The 16,772-nt window shown below is 42.8% G+C and overlaps 1 long non-coding RNA gene across 1 annotated transcript in view; it reads right to left on the bottom strand.

Annotated features, from left to right (window-relative positions):
- Positions 1–973: 973 nt before the first annotated feature.
- The window catches only part of LOC140517425 (uncharacterized), a 30,573-nt gene continuing 14,774 nt past the window's right edge, over positions 974–16,772 (bottom strand). The window contains exon 2 of the long non-coding RNA XR_011971582.1: positions 974–1,192. This is a non-coding gene — a long non-coding RNA (uncharacterized lncRNA). The remainder of the gene's footprint in view (positions 1,193–16,772) is intronic.

Genomic DNA, 16,772 nt, shown 5'->3' on the forward strand with positions numbered 1-16,772 from the left:
TGGAGTGTAGTATAGAGTGTAGTAAGTCCATGGAACAGAGTAAAGTAGAGGAAGACTGAAAAGGTAGGAAGGGGCCAGGTTGTGACAAGCTTTTGATGTTGAACATAGGACTTTATATTTTATCTGTAGATAACATGGAGCCATTGAAGTTGTTTGAGTAAGAGCTGGAGGGTAACATGATCAGACCAAAGCTTTAATAAAATCACTTTGGTACCTGTGTGGAGGATGGAGTGGAATCTATACAGAAATGATGCTCTAAAAAAGATGCATGGCAATCTCTTCTTTCCTTGGTGCCACACCAGTAAGTTGCCATATGGGGTACCTCAGTGCCATTCAAGTTTTCCCAAGCAACATGGCAGTGACCTTGGGTTCTCCAGGTCTCTGCCAGCAAACTAGGTCCTGAGGGATCCTAGTAAGCTTGCTTCAAGTAATGACCCTGGAACAGAGTGCTCCACCCAGTGAGCTCTCTAAGTTCAATCAACAAGCGAAGAGCTTGTCTGGCCAAGCTCTAAGCATTATATCTGCTATGTGCTGGGCCTTGAACGTATGTGCCAGGTACTGTATTGAAGTGCTGGAGAAGACAAAAGAGAAACAGCTCCTGCCCCCCAGCTCCTGCCTTCCATTCTAACTGGGAGATGACTCAAACGTATAAATAGAAACAGAACACATACAAAATCAATCCAGGGTCGTTTGAGGAGGGGGCGCATCTACGGCTAGGTGCCTGTCTGAGAAAGACCCTCTGCAGAAGGGTTGAACCGAATCTTGAAGGAAACCAGGGATGCTGAGAGGTTGAGGTGAGGTAACTGCAGGCAAGGGGGACCACCTGGACAAGGGTTTGGAGATGAGGAATGGTACATTATGAGCACAAAATTATAAAGAGGTCAATTTGACTGAATTGTAAAGTGCATGGAGCGGGTGATGACTTCTTAAAGGCTAGAAAGATAAGAAAGCAACAAATTGTAATGAACTTAAAATGCAAAATAGAAAGGTTTTTATTTGATCCTAAAGGAAATGGGGAACCACTGGAGTGAGTGAAATGGGGTGGTGATCACCGATAGCTTTTCAACCACACAGGCTCCCAAGGATTGTATGTCTCCTAAGCTGCAGAGGGCTCAAGATCACAGTTGGTGGAGGGAACAGGCACATTGGGGAGATCCTGGAGGTTTGGCGTTTACAAATCCCCACAAGAGCCCTGAATGGGAGGCAAAGAGCACAAGTATTATTATCCTCATTCTTTTAGAAAAGGAAACAGTCACAGAGCAGTTCATAGCAACGCAGATTTAGAACTGAAGTAGAACCTAGGAGACACCTAGTCTAGCCCCCCTTATTGTATAGATGAGGAAACAGGCCCAAAGAGGGGAAATAATTCACCCAAGGACATGCCAGTATCAAGAAGCAGAGCCAAGGTTTGAACTTGAATCCTCTATCTACAAATCTAGCCCTCTTCCTTCTGAAGATGATGGGTCACACACACAGGGCACTGAGAGAGTCTGATATCAGGACTAGTGTTTCTTTCACTATATCATGTTGCCTCTCCAAATAAGAGGCTCCCATCGAGTCTGTGGTCCATTTCATCTTTGGGGACTCCAGCTTCCAATGTGACCAACCAAGGGCAGCTCTTCTTGCTAACCTTCAAGATGATACAAAGAGTCTTTATCCACAAATTCTGCCCTCTGGGGAAACACTGGAACAAGACTCCAGATGTGGGCCCCAAACCTGAGCTAAGCAGAGCACTCCAGGATCCCTCTCATCCACTCTCACTTCTCTCCCAACAAGATATTTCCCTGCAAGAACAGAACAAGGGAGCCTGGTCCAGTTACCGGCAGAGAGTCTCATTTGCTTTACTGTGGGTTATTTGATCAGCTTCTGGCTCAGGGCAGAGAAGGAGCTGCCAATTGATTAGCTTCACTGCAGTTGTGAGATGCAGTGGGTGCCCTTCCCTCGCCAGCCTAGTCACATCTCCTCTCTAGCTCAGTGTCTGACTGCTGGGTTCTCTGCGTGTTCATCACTGAAGTAGAGACCAAGCATTACAGTGGAAAGGGGTGTGTGGTAGGGAATCGTGATCATTATCTCTGTGTAGTATACAAAGTGCTTTCCTCCCCATAAGAGACAGACTGCCCAAGTCCTCTACAGGCATTGACACGCTGGAGCTGGCAGCCAGGAGCTAGTTGTTAAATTTTCAGTTTGACCATTTATACCTTGTAAATTGGCAAATGCTACAAATCAGGGCTAGATTTATTGTTTTGTTCATTATCTAAACTTAAGAAAGTAATGAAGAAAATGTTAAGGATGTGAATTAAAAGTGTGTCCTGCTACATTTCTCCTCCCCTCCACCCCCCAAGAGCCAGTTGTTAAATGTTTGCCAGTACACCCCTGACAAGTATCCTTGTGATGTCAGGAAAAAGTTAGGAAAGCTCTCAGAAGTTGGGTAAACCCCTTGTGGTGAACTTGTGGAAAGACATGGAAAAAGTCACACTTGGATGGGTGTCTTCAGAATTGTTGGAGGTGACTTACCCAGGAAGTCCAGAATTCGTGACTCAAAGTCTAGTTTGGTATAGTGGGACTTGGAGTCAGCAAGACCTAGGGTTGAATCCTACCTCAGACTCTTACTAGCTGGGTGACCCTAGGGGACCCTAATTAATCTCTTTGGATCCCAGTTTCCTCAACAGCAAAATGCATATAATAATAAGGTCCAAATGAGATCGCCTATGGAAAACACTTTGCTGATGTGAAAATGGTACATACTTTGGGCTGTTATTGTTATGTTTACATTACTATGCTGACCTGGACCTTTCCCACATGGCTGGAGTCTCCTAAATGATTATTTACTTTGCCATATGGGGACTTGGCCCTCTCACCAACAAGAGGTTTCTATTCCTGAACCAGATTCTCATTGCTAACTCTGGAAAGAGATGACCGCAAACACCTTATTTATTCAACTATAAATTATATGTTCTTATGCTGTATAAACAAGTTTTCTAATGTATCTATAAATCAATTGAAGTTGAATAAATGAATTGAAATTTAATGAATTGAATATAGCAATAAGTCTGACTATTTCTCCTTCACAAATACTGTCAAAATAGACTAACTTCACTCTATTTCCTGCCTTCAAACATTTGCATAATGCCTTTCCACAGGCTAGGAAAGTTTATGCCCTGCAGAAGATCAGCGGTTTGATGTTACCAGTCCCTGGTACTCTGGCTTCCCAGGGCTTCTCTGCTGGACTGACCTTCCAGCATCCCACCTGCAATCCTGGCTCCAGGGTCACCAGGACTCAAACTCTCAAGTCCAATGGGGATCACCACTGGGCACTTGAAACTAAGAAATCAAACCAAGTCAACAGGGAGCCTAGGTCCATTGCTCAGTCAGGGCAAAAGGGGTAGGAGAGCAGGGGGAAGTATTTCCCTCCTCCTGATCTTTAGGAACCAGCAAGAAAGAGAACAGGACTACTAGTTTTAAAGACAGCCTTTTCTAGCTAAGACTCAGCCAGCAGAAGGAGGCAACTCCCATCCTTGTGGCAGGAAAACAGAGAAACAGGATGCTTCAAAATTAGGCTATCTGAGCATGCTTCACATGGGCTCCAAGCTCTCCATTCCATGCCTTCGATCTTGTGCTGCATTTGTCTCCAGTTTCCTTTGGAAATAGGAGCCTTTCTCTCACTATCCTTCACACCTTACACATCCTCGTCATTTTGCACCCCTGTAGTTCATCATCCCAAACCTGTTTTCCACCACCTGATCCTTTATTTTCATCTCCCTCATCCCTCTCACCCCAAAGTTTCAACCAAACACTAGCCTCACCCCGCCCCCCTCACCATGCCCTCTGGAATGCCTGTTCTGTAGGCAAAAAACTTCCCTTCATCCTAAATCTTTTCTTCTCCTACTCCTTCCAACTTCTAAGTATTACTGAAACTTGGCTCCCCCTGATAATACAGTCTCCCTGCCTCCCCTTTTCAGTACTGCTTACACTTTCTCTCATTTTGCTTGGCTTACTGGTAAAGGCACAGCAATCAGAACACTCCTTAGTCTTTATTGTCATTGTTTTCCAACTGGTTTTCTCCCTACCTCCCAAGCTCAGTAATCTCCTTTGAGGTTCATGCGAGTCATATCTACCAACCACTCTAAATCCTAGTAACATAGTCTATAGACTTCCACATCACTCCCCTCCTTCCCCAGTGAGTCTAGTACCCGGCTCAATTTTTCTCTCCTCCCCAACTCCAGCTCTTATAATGGGAGGCTTCAATAGGCATATTGACTCTTCCTCATACACCCTAACCATTCAGTTCCTCACCCTGCCCACTTCCCATGAATTACTCCTCCATCTACTTCAGCCACCTACAAAGATGATCAGACCCTTGACTTGGCCATTACCTACAAATGCACAAGAATTCCCAGACTTTTTGACCATAATATCTTGATGTTCCACCATTTCTTCTTTTTTTTCCTTTTCATCATCCTACTCTTCATCCATATCATGACCTCCCATCCCTTGAACTCTTTTTCCTCTCGAAGTCCATCTTCCCTGCACTAGCCCTTTCTACCTTTCCAGTCTCCTTATACCTTACTCCCTAATACATACTCTTTAGTCCAGTGACACTGGCCCCCTGGCTTGTTCCACAAACAAGACATTCCATCTCAGTTATGTGCATTTTCCCTGGCTGCCCCCCATGCCTGGGAATGCTTTCCCTCCTCTGCTCTGACTACCGATCTGGCTTCCTTTAAGTCCCAACTAAAATTCCACCTTCTTTAGGAAGTCTTCCCCATCCCCTCTTAATTCCAATGCCTTTCCTCTGTTAAATAGTGTCTATTTTTCTTTTTCTTTTTTAAATTTAATTTTATTATTTTTTTAATGTTTTACAATCCCTGCCATAAAATTAAGATTTTATCCCCCCCACACCTACCCCCCATTACCCCCCTCCCTCCCCACGACAGCATACAATTCTGTATAGGTTCTACTTATACTTTCCTATTGAGTCCGTTTTCACTATGGTCCTGCTAGGTAGTCGAACTAAAATAAATGGAAGAAATCATATAACAAATCAAAACATAATACACACACACACGCACACACACAAACATGATCTGCTCCATTCTGCGACTGACTTCCATATTTCTGAGTGTAGAAGGCATTTTGCCTTAGAAAACCACCAATGGGATTTTTTTAAATAAGTTCTTGTGTTATTATGCAATTCCAAAACCAGAAAAAACTCTCGCACACTGTGGTCATTGCTGTGCACAAAGTTCTCCTGGTTCTGCTCCTTTCACTCAGCATCAGGTCAGATAAGTCCTTCCAGGCCTCTCTGAAGTCTTCTTGTTCATCATTTCTTATGGCACAATAGTACTCCATTACATTCATATACCATAATTTATTCAGCCATTCCCCAATTGATGGACATCCCCTTGACTTCCAGTTTTTGGCAACTACAAAGAGTGCTGCTATAAATATCTTTGTACATGTGGGACCCTTTCCCATTTTTATGATCTCTTGGGGATACAGTCCTAGTAGCGATATTGCTGGGTCAAAGGGTATGCACATTTTTGTAGCCCTTTGGGCATAGTTCCAAATTGCTCTCAAGAATGGATGGATGAGCTCACAGCTCCACCAACAATGAATTAGTGTTCCAATTCTCCCACATCCTCTCCAGCATTTATCATTTTCTTGTTCTGTCATGTTTGCCAATCTTATAGGTGTGATGTGGTACCTCAGAGTTGTTTTGATTTGCATCTCTCTAATCAATAGTGATTTAGAGTATTTTTTCATATGATTATAGATATCTTTAATTTCTTCCTCTGAAAATTGCCTGTTCATATCCTTTGACCATTTATCAATTGGGGTAGTGACTATTTTTCTTGCACAGAGTTCGTTTGCTCATATCTGCTTGCTTGTCTCCCCTGATAGATTGTGAGTTTTTTGAGGATTTTTGTTGCTGAGTTGTTTTTCAGTCATGTCCATTTCTTGGTGACCCCATTTGGAGTTTTCTTGGCAAAGATACTGGAGTGGTTTGCCATTTCCTTCTTCATCTCATTTTACAATTGAGGAAACTGAGGCAAACAAAGTGAAGTGACTTGACTGAGGTCACCCAGCTAATAAGTGTCTGAGGTCAGATTTGAACTCATGAAAATGAGTCTTCCTGACTCCAGGCTGGGCACTGTGCACTACGGTACCTTTTAGCTGCCCCAACCTTGAGAATAGGGTCTACCCTTGGTTTTTCTTTGTATCCCTAGCTTTTAGAACAGTGCCTGACATGTGCTTAATATATGTTTATTGACTGGCTGAGGTCTAGATGAGGGGTCTCCCTTCACTAAGACAAGACAGCACCTTCTCTGCACCTTAGAGTTAGAGAGTTTCCCCAGGAGGTAGGAAGTTAAAAACCTGTCCAAGGTCATATTGTATATATCAGAAGTAGAACCTCAACTCAAGTCATTCTGACTGAGAGAGGCTCTCTACCCACTAGGCCACACTGCCCAGCACAGTGCTTAATACATGTTTTCCAAATCAAATCACAAAATTATTTTCATAGATCTTAGAGCAGGAAAGGAATCCTTGGAACATAAATTTTGAGAGATAAGGAAGCTGGGACCCAGTGAGTGATGTGTCTAAGATCATACAGGCAGTGAACGATAGAGCCTGGATTGGAAACCAGGTCCTTGGAGTCCAAATCCAGCATTCTTTGTATCCCCCACACTCATCAGTGCCTAGAACACAGTAGGTGCTTAATAAATGCTCATTAATTTATTTGTATAGTGTTAGAAGTAATACGTATGATGTCCCACCAAAGTACAAAGCTCTTCTCAGTGATATTATCTTCTTTTTGCTACATAGCACCAAAAGGGTGATGCATTACCTTCTTGGGACTAGCAAGGCTTCTGGGCTTGGAAGGCCAAGCTGTTGGTCGGTTTGTTTTGCGTCATAAACAGCAGGGGGCAGCAGAGGTCTTCAGAAACGGCTCATTAATGCCCTTGCCTTTGTCTGAGATCAAAGCAAGCAGGGATGAGGAGGGGCTTGGAGATTCAGAGTGGGATGGAGGAACTGGTTATCAATGATGTGAAGAAACCATCAGAGCAGGCAAGAGGCAAAGTCCAAGGAGCTGGCAGAGGATCCAAAGACAAAGCAAGTAGCTGGACAGGGGTAGAAAACAGAGGACCAGGTAAAACTGTCATTGGGATTCCGCATCTCCATCCCAGCTGAGAGGCCCCTGGGGTCTGGCAGAGAAGCCACAAAACAGGAGGCAGGGAAAAGAGAGGGCATGGGGGGGGGGGGGCAGGAGGCAGGTAATCAGGGGCTAATTTCTATTTGAGATGCTTCTGTGGTGCAGATTCTGTTTTCCATTGGACTTGGGCAAGGGGCTGCTGATTTCCAGTGAAAGGCTGATATCCCTGCGCTCCAAATTTTCTACCTCATGCCACAGAAACCACTCTCCCAGACGTCCACTCTCCCCATCAACTTCTCTCATTGAAAGTATCTGCCACCTTTTCAGCCCCTCCCTCTGATTGTGGGGTTCCTCCGAGACCTTTCATTTTAAGTGGGATGCCTAGGCCGGTTTTCATTCTACCCCAGGCTGTCCTCCTGTACTCTGCAGGAATTTACCATTTTTTCCACTCAGTTTTCTTTTATGTGTTGGCTTCTCCATTAGAATGGGGGAGGGACTGCCTTTTACCACTATCCTATCCCCTAGCACATTTTTTTTTTGTGAGGCAGTAGGAGTTAAATAACTTGCCCAGGGTCACACAGCTAGTAAGTGTTAAGTGTCTGTCTACATTTGAACTCAGGTCCTCCTGACTCCAGGGCCAGAGCTTCCTCAGCACTTTTAACACAGTGCATATTAAGTACTTAATGCTTATTGATTTGGCTTGACTCAGGAGCCCCCTAGCCATTGAAGTGCTAACAAGGGTGGCAAGCAGAAAGTCTCCCTCCCCACCTGGACCCCCAGACCCCTAAGAGTTAACTAAGAGAGGAGCAATAAGAATGACGGAAGATAGAGAATCTCACTTTCAGAAAGTATGGAAAACAATGGTGAGTTTCCACTGACTCCAAGAAAGTTGAATGTTTGTGTTCCTGTTGGGACTAAACAAGAGATATGTAACTCAGGCTTTAAGCTAAGCCTGAGGTATTGGACAGGCAGTCTGGGTGACTCTGGCTGGTGAAGACAATGCTGAGCAAAGACCGATATGTAAGGAGAGATGGCATAAGAACTCTGGACAAGAGAGACATTGTTTTCAAGAGGACATGTATGATGCCAGACCTTTTTTGGGACATAGGACATGTGGAGAGAGACAGAGACCAAGACAGAGACAGAGACACAGAGAGAAAGAGACAAAGAGAAACAGAGACAAAGAGAGACAAAGAAAGAGACAGAGAGAGAGAGAGAGAGAGAGAGAGAGAGAGAGAGAGAGAGAAAGGAAGCTTGTAAACATCTAGAGGAAGCTGGCTCTTTGATGTGTTCCTGATCTGCAGTTTGCCTCTCCAGAGATTTTGGGGATCAGGGTTGAGGTCAATCCTACTAAAAGAGCTCTAATTCACTCTTTGTATTTTCTAGTATAGTCTAACTCATATGTCTTCTCTAATTTCTGTTTTCTTGGATAAATGGGTTTACTTACTATTTAGCACTTGTAATGGTTTTTTTTTTTTTTTGAATACCCAGTTGTTTGGTGGGAAGGTGCCAACTATAAGTTCCTTCTTTAGGGGATATGAATAGGAAATTTTTTTTAAACTAGAAACTATTGCAACCATATAATGTCACTGTTTAGTGGGTCAAATAGACACTATTCTACTCCAGAACTCCTTTCAAGGCTGCAGGAAAGCATATCCAGCCTGGTGGTGCTGCCTAGGAGTTTGCCTGCCTCTTTCCCCTCAGACAATGTGTTGGCTTTGCTCCATGACTCCAGAGTAGCCCAGAACTCAGGTCATAAGTATGAAAGTCAGCTGAGAAAAAATAGGGATATCCAAAGACTTAGGAGTTGATAATGTGTTCAATGGATGGAAGCCCCCAAGAGACAATTTTAGGCCTGATTAAGGAAACGCTTCCTAGTAGTTGGAATAGTCTAAAAGTAAAATGAGTTGCTTCAGGAGGTAGAGAGTACATCCTCATGGGAGTGATGCCAAAATCTGGGGGGCCATTTGTTAGACATATGGCCTGTGGAATTCTTGCTCAAGCACTGGCTGGACTCCATGATCTGTTTCCCTCCAACCCAAAGGTTCTGTCATTCTTTTCTGGACCTTTCACTTCCCATCATACCTTGCCTTGATGAAACCTCATAGAAGCAACACAATATTGTAGGGTAGGGAAGAAAGGGCAGCCAGTAGTGATTTCTCTACTGTCATTCTTGCCATGACTCTTGCCTTTCTTACAGAATTGTTTCTTAAAAGGATAAAATATGGTGCAGGAGAATGAGTTTGATTTGGAGACAGAAATGCTAGGTTCTGATCCTGGCTTAGTCACTGTGCTTCTGTGTTACCTATGACAAGTCACTTAACATCTTTGGGTGTCAGGTGGCTTAGCTATAAAATGATGGGGGTGGGCTAGGAATCCTTGAAGTTCCTCCCAACTTAAAACTATGACCCTATACAGCCTGGGGGAGCCAGGAACCCTATACATGTGGCGCCATCTCCAGTTGTTCTGATGTATTTCTTGTCATTGGACCAAGATGGCTCCAGAGGTGAAAATGAGGCTGGTGACTTCACACAGCCCTGACTCACTTAAATCCAACTCATTTGCAAGTCACAGCACCATCTTCCTGATGTCATGGTCCTCTTTGAGAACGAAGGTCAAACATCATGACCCTATAATACTCTAAATGCTTCAAGTAGAAAACAAAAGAAAACACATACTAGTAAACATTTGGAGCCATGTGAAGGTATGAGAATGTCTCTATAGAGACTGAGCTGAGCCTCCTGAGGAAGAAGAAATAATGATATGCCTGGCACCAGATGCCATCAGGTGAGAGGTCACCCAATAATGGCCAAAGGAAAGGGAGATAAATAATGGAAGCCGGTGACTCTGCTGAGCAGTATTGGGGCAGCTAGCTTCAGAGCTATGGGCTGATATGAAAAATAGAACGTGGTCAGGGGGCTATATCTAACTAAAAGCTTCTCTAGACTTGTCAGACCATTGTCCGATCCTGGTGATTCATGTGTGGACAAATCAAATCACACCATCAGAAGGAAGCTAGAAAGTATTGCTGGAGATTATAGCCCCCTATATAAGAAACTGGAGTCCTTGGGGGGCACAGGTGGTATTTTAATCACTGGTGATGATTGAAGGCAGGGGATTTGGAAGAGATAGGCAGACTTGGGAAATGAACAGCTGGTTGAGAAGATGGTGTGTAAGGATGGAATTTAGAATTCTGGATCATGACTTTAAACATAAGAATGATGGGCTCTTGGCCAAGGATGGAGTAAACCTAACAAATCCATAATTGTCTGGAGTCTTGGCAAAGCAAAGCTAACAAGAGGACTTTGAACTGAAAGTGGAGGACAGAGCAAATTACCCATATACATCTGCCGAGTCAGATACCACAGACAGTAGTAGATAAAAAAAGGAAGAATATCTGTAAAGAATCCAGTCATTCACAAAAGTCAATACACCAGAAGAGAACCAGAAATCTGAAACAAAATGTGGTCTCAGAAGACATACAGGAGCAGAAAATACTGGTGATGAAAAAGGGAAACTGAAGAATCTGATGTAAAGAGGCAAATTTAACTTCATAGCTGTCCCTGAAACTTGGTGGAGTTAGATTCTTGCCTGGAATAAAGCTACAGAAGGGAACACCTTTTTCAAAAGTAACATAGTCGAAAGGTGTCAGGGAAGGGGAAAAGCAGCATTGTACATGGTGTGATGAAATCCAGGGGCAAGAGAGGGAAAACATGGTGGAGGGCATTTGGGTGAAGATCACCGAACAGAAGGAGAAACAGTATCCTTATCAGAAGAGCCTAAAGTCCACTGGGGCAGAAAGAAGAAATAGATGAGATGTTGGGAAAACAAATCATACATTTGGCATAGAATGATGGAAGATTTTAATTAGTGAGACTTTTGCTAAAGTTATTTCTCTGCCCAAAGCAACTTATAATTTATTAGATTTTCTTAAAGATAATTTCACACTTCAAAGGGTGACAAAAGCAAGGGGGATTGTGATTCTAGGTCACATTCTCACCAAGGAGAAATGGTTGTAAAAGTAAAAATGATGGGAAACTTGTGGTCCTACGACCTCTGAATCTTAAAACTTGATGTGTAGAAGGGTAGGAAAGCCAGGCATTGTTTGACCTGTTTGTAGAGTGTAAAAGCATAGGTACTAACTCCCAACTCTCGCTTCCTCTTTCCCTTTCCCTTTTCATTCCCTTCTCTCTCTGCCTCTCTCTGTGTGTCTGTCTTTGTTTCTCTGTTTCTATCTCTCTCTGTCTCTCCTTCCTGCTAAGTTGGAACTAGCTCTCTCTCATCCCACCTGTACCCACACTGATAGGTCTAGGTGTCTATAATGTTGCTACAATTTGAATCTTGGAGTGTTAAGAGTAACCTTGATGTGGGGGAGCTATATGTTTGCTATTCACAACTACAGCTGAGCCCCCATTGATGTTTTCCCCATTTACATAAATCAGTCATAAAGGCACTACTAACTGTTAAACATGAAACATTTAGTAAACCAGAAAGTAAAAACACAAGTATGACATAATATTTACTCAATAGAAGGTAAAAGCAGGAATAATCAAAACAAAATAGTCCTCCTTAATAAACCTAAATCAAATTATTTCACCAAATGCATATAATTATCTGTAGAGGGAAAGGAGAGAATGGATACAAATAGAAACTTAGAGGTGAGGTGGGTAAGGAAACCCATGTGCCCAGGTCAACTCATGACTCTGAACTACAGGCCTGGATATCTGTAGTCTCTTTCAGGACAATTTGCACTTCATGTCACCTGCTCATCTTTTCAGCCTCTTCTTTTTCTTGGATAAGACAGTTTTTCTACTACTCTCAAGCTACTGAAGTGATGTTAAGTTCTTAGCTAACAGTCTTAAGCCTCAGATCAGCAGAGCTTCCCAAGTATGTTTCCCTGGCTTGGCACTAAGACAAAACAGTTCCCTTAAAATCCTAGAATCTGCAAAGCTGTTCATGTTGGCTCTTTATAAACTTTGAGAAGTTTCCCCTCTTGAGTCACGGAGGGTAATAAATGAGAATGTAGGCAAGTCTCTAAGGGATTTCCCTTCTTTCAAGTTGTGGATGACATTAGAAAGCACAACAATCTTGCCCACCAGCCAATATATGATACTGCTTTCTCCAATCAGTTCCCAGAATCAAACCTTTCCTCTAATCAGATCCACTCCTGGCATCAACTGCAGAGTCTCTCTGCATCTAGTCAATCAGTTTCAGCTTTTGCTCTGGTCTGAGTTCTTATTTTCCAATGCCTCAGCCTCTGTAAGCGTTTGCTCCAATCAGCTTCTTTATATCCTCTCAAATTGGCTTTTCATATGGCTTCTAAAACCTCAAAAATGAGCTTCCTCCTGTGTAGAGACCCATATCCAACTTGGTTAAGAAACCCCAGAACCACATTTCTCCCAGCTATGACACAGTTATACAATAGTCCTACAGTCCCAAAACAATTCTTTGATTTGTTTTCCCAACAATAAACTTCCAAATCCCAAATTTAGTTCTATGTACTTTTCTAGTCACTTTCTAAATTTCTAAATTTTTCCAGTCATTTTTTCAGTCTGACTCTTCATGACCCCATTTGGGGTTTTCTTTGCAAAGACACTGGAGCAGTTTGCCATTTCTTTCTCTAGTTCATTTTACAGATGAGGAACTCAGGGTTCCTATGAGGTAACTGAGGGTTAAGTGACTTGCCCAGGGTCACCCAGCTGGTCTGAGGTCAGATTTCAATTCAAGAAGATGAACTCTGTGCACTATGGCAACCTTAGCTGCCCTAAATAAATGTAAATTAGCTGCTGGGAAATAATGCTCTGCAGCCATCTTTACCATCAATCAGTACTGACAGGCATGTTTTCACCCTGGTCCTCTCAGAATCGTGTGTGTCTTTTCTCAAATTCTTTTAGCTGAGGGATGTTTTTTTTCCTCAATTTCTCTTAGAAGTCTTCATTTTTCCTCAAACTGCATTCTCTGTGTTTCCCACAGGGCTGTCCTTTCTCTTTCCCCCTTTTGACAAACAAAATGTCCATGAAGGAACCTTAGGTAGGTTTTTAAAGAGTAAGTTTCAAAAGGTTCATTAATCCATTGGATTAAAATGCCCCAAAAGAAGCAAGCTCAAGAGGAATGAAAAGATTTTAAGAGCAAAATTCTTAAGACACTAAGAGAAAAAATTTCAGTGAAGAAGAAGAGGGGCAGTTGTATTCAGAATCAGCAAATCACAGACGTGGAGAACTGAAAGGGATCTCAGTGCCCATCTACCTGAACTCATGCACAGATGGAGTCTCTGCTAAAATACACAAAAAGACACACTTGTACTCCACTTGAAGACTTACAAAGAGGGGAAACTTATCATGTCTCAAGGTAGTCCCTTCTACTTTTGGACCATCCTAAATGTAAGGAAATTATTTTTCCCCTGACTCCAAATCTAAATTTATTTCTATACAATTCTGCCCATTACTGCCATTTCTGTCCCCTGGGGCCAAGCATTAGAAGTCTAGTCCCTTCTCCATGCGACAGCCTTTCATATACTGGACAACAACCATCATGTCCCTCTAAATCTGTTCTTCTCCAGGCTAAACATCTCTGGTTCCATTAACTGGGCCTCACGTGACAAGAAGTCAATATCCTTCCCCATCCTGTTGCTGTCTTCTAGACACTGTCCACTTACCAGTGTCCTTCTTCACATGTGGGGCTAAGAACTGAATATAACACTCCAGCTGAAGTCTGAGGAAGGGCAGACTCCAGTGGGACTATCCCATCATTAATCCTATGTGACCCAAGTGCAGATCAGAGCTGCACAGAGTCACGGTCCAGAGTCAACTCTGTCTATCTTCTCCAAAGGCTACCCTAGGGCCTGCCAGTGAACCTGACATCTAGGTCACAACAACAAGCAGAGTTAGGCTTGTGGCCTGAGGGGCAGATAGAAGAAAACCCTAAGTTCATTTCAATTCTTCCCTTGAGAGTTTCACTATAAAACCTATAGGAAAAGTGGCTCCCACCTACATCCCCTAGCTGACTACCAGCCCAGGAGAAGTCATCTGGCATATCTATTCTGTGAAATGTAAAATCTCTTAGGAAATACCCCCTCCTCCCTTCTTAGCATACACCAGTGGCATTTATAGTCATACAGGGCAAAACAATAAAAAATAAAATCTTTTCCCAAATGAACCAAATTTAACAACAACAAAACCCCCTCACCATTGCACCATGAAAGAGCCATGTCAAAGTGATGTTAAGTGAAGTGAGCAGAACCTGGAGAACACTGTATGCAGTAACAGCCACATTGTACAATGACTGACTTTGATGGACTTAGCTCTTCTCAACAATGCAAGGATCTAAGACAATTCCAAAGGACTCATGATGGAAAATGCTATTCACGTCCAGAGAAAGTACCATGGAGTTCAAATACAGATTGAAACATACTATTTTCACTTTTTTTTGCTGTTGTTTCTTCTTTCTTGTGGTTTCTATCATTGGTTCTAATTCATCTTTACAATATGACTAATGTGAAAAGATGTTTAATGTTGAATGTATATGTAGAGCCTATATCAGATTGCATGCTGTCTTGGGGAATGGGGAGGGAGGAGAAGAAAATTTAGAACTCACAATCTTATGGAAGTGAATGTTGAAAACTAAAAATAAATGCATTTAAAAAAATAAGAAATCTCTATTTGATGGGGGTAGAAAGCTTTAGGGGAAAATAATCTCTTCCTGGAAAGATGGAGGGGAAGAGAGAGGAGACCATCAGCTGCCTGTCTGCACAGCTCAGGGGGAAAAGTCCATCCCTCTTAGAGAGGATACTGCAGCCTTAGCCTCCCAGAGCCAGGCTGGATACGGCTCTCCTCTTCAGGAACCCCTGAAAGAGTAATAACATCTTTCTGTAATATATCAACTTCAGTCCCCACTCCACTGCATTCTTTCCACTGTTAGCTACCATTGACTAGTGCTCTAGTAGCCTTTCATTTGGGGCAGCTGGTAGCATCATAGTGCACGGAGAATGAGGAAGACATCTTCCTAAGTTCAAATCTGGCCTCAACACTTACTAGCTGTGGGACCCCAGCCAAGTCATTTAGCCTCAGTTTTTTCATCAGTAAATGGTCTGATATAGGGATGGGCCTATGCTCTGGGCATAAAGTTCCAGAAAGTCTCATAATAAAATATTCCAGAAAGATGCATGCTCTGGATCAGCCCTGAAGGGCTTGTACTTTGGGACAATATGCCTATCCCTTATTGGTCCTGTGGTCTCTGGGATGCTGGGAGATGAGGAGGTTTACATGTTCAACCAAGGGGTTTGTATTTTGTCTCATGAAGGGCATATGCTAGTGTGTGGGGGCAGGAGGCAGGGTAGGGGATATTATTCTGAAGATGTGCTGCTGAGCCAGGAACATTTCAGTAAACTTTAAGCGGAATGGCTTTTTTCTCATACCAGGTCCCTCTGAATCTGATTTTCCATGCCTTTTTGATGAAATTTAATTGGTTCTTTAATTTTTATTCCTAAGTAGGCCTAGCCTTAGCTTTCTACTGTTGGACGTTACAAGCTGATACGTATAGATGAAGACCAGTAGAGACAGAACACCTTCTACTATTCTCAGTTGGGAACCCAATCTCTTTTTCATCTCAGGATGATAAACAAATCACCCTACTTGAGCCCACCACCTCTCCTCTTTGGGATAGATCCCATATACTACCTGCTTATTATTATTATTATTTACAAAGGAAGGAAATGGCAAACCACTCCAGTATCTTTGCCAAGAAAACCCAATAAATGGAGATCCCAGGGTCACAAGGCCACAACTGAACCATAAAACACCACAACCCAGGTAACTGAGCAAGATCATTTCCACACAATGAGGCGGCAGGTCTGAGAGAGGAATGGGTGGCCTTACACTGGCCCACTGGTCCTTACCTCTCTTACTCTGGAGGGTTACTAGCTTCTTATAGTCGGCTTTCTGACAGATCCCACAGGATAACTAATACAGTAGATAACAGAGACAAGATCCAAAAATATTGTGACAGGCTACAACATTGGGCAGAATATAATAAAATGAAATTCAGTAAGGGACAAGATGTAAAATCTTTAAAACAGGTTCAATAAATCAGCTTTACATGTTCAAGATAAAGGAGGGATGGTCAAGTTTATCTGAAGAAGCTCAGGGGGTTATAGTGGACCAAAAACTCCACATAAGTCAAATGTGTGATGTGGTCAAAATGTTAATACAGTCATGGGCTGGAGAGGCTTGTAGTCCAGGCATACAGATGCTGTATTTTGTCACTCTGTATTTTGCCCTAGTCAGACCTGATCTGGTGTGTTGTGTTTGGTTCTAAAGTGCCACAATTTTAAAAGGACATGGATAAACCAGAGTATGTCTAGAGGAGAGCAAGCAGGACAGGGAATCTAGCCCACATAAGTTCATTTGAAGGAAGGGGCATGTTTAGCTTGTTGAAAAAAAGACCTTGAGGAAAGAGAAAATAGCTGTCTCCATAAGTATCTGAAGGGCCGACATGGGGAAGCAGGGTTAGACTTGTTCTATTTAGCCCAAGAGGGCAGAGTCAGGAATGAAGGGCATATAAATTGTTGCTGCTGTTGAGTCATGGAGGTCGTGTCTGCCTCTTGGTGATCCCATTTCTTGAC

The sequence above is a fragment of the Notamacropus eugenii genome, chromosome 1, assembly GCF_028372415.1.
Source record: "Notamacropus eugenii isolate mMacEug1 chromosome 1, mMacEug1.pri_v2, whole genome shotgun sequence".
Taxonomy (NCBI): domain Eukaryota; kingdom Metazoa; phylum Chordata; class Mammalia; order Diprotodontia; family Macropodidae; genus Notamacropus; species Notamacropus eugenii.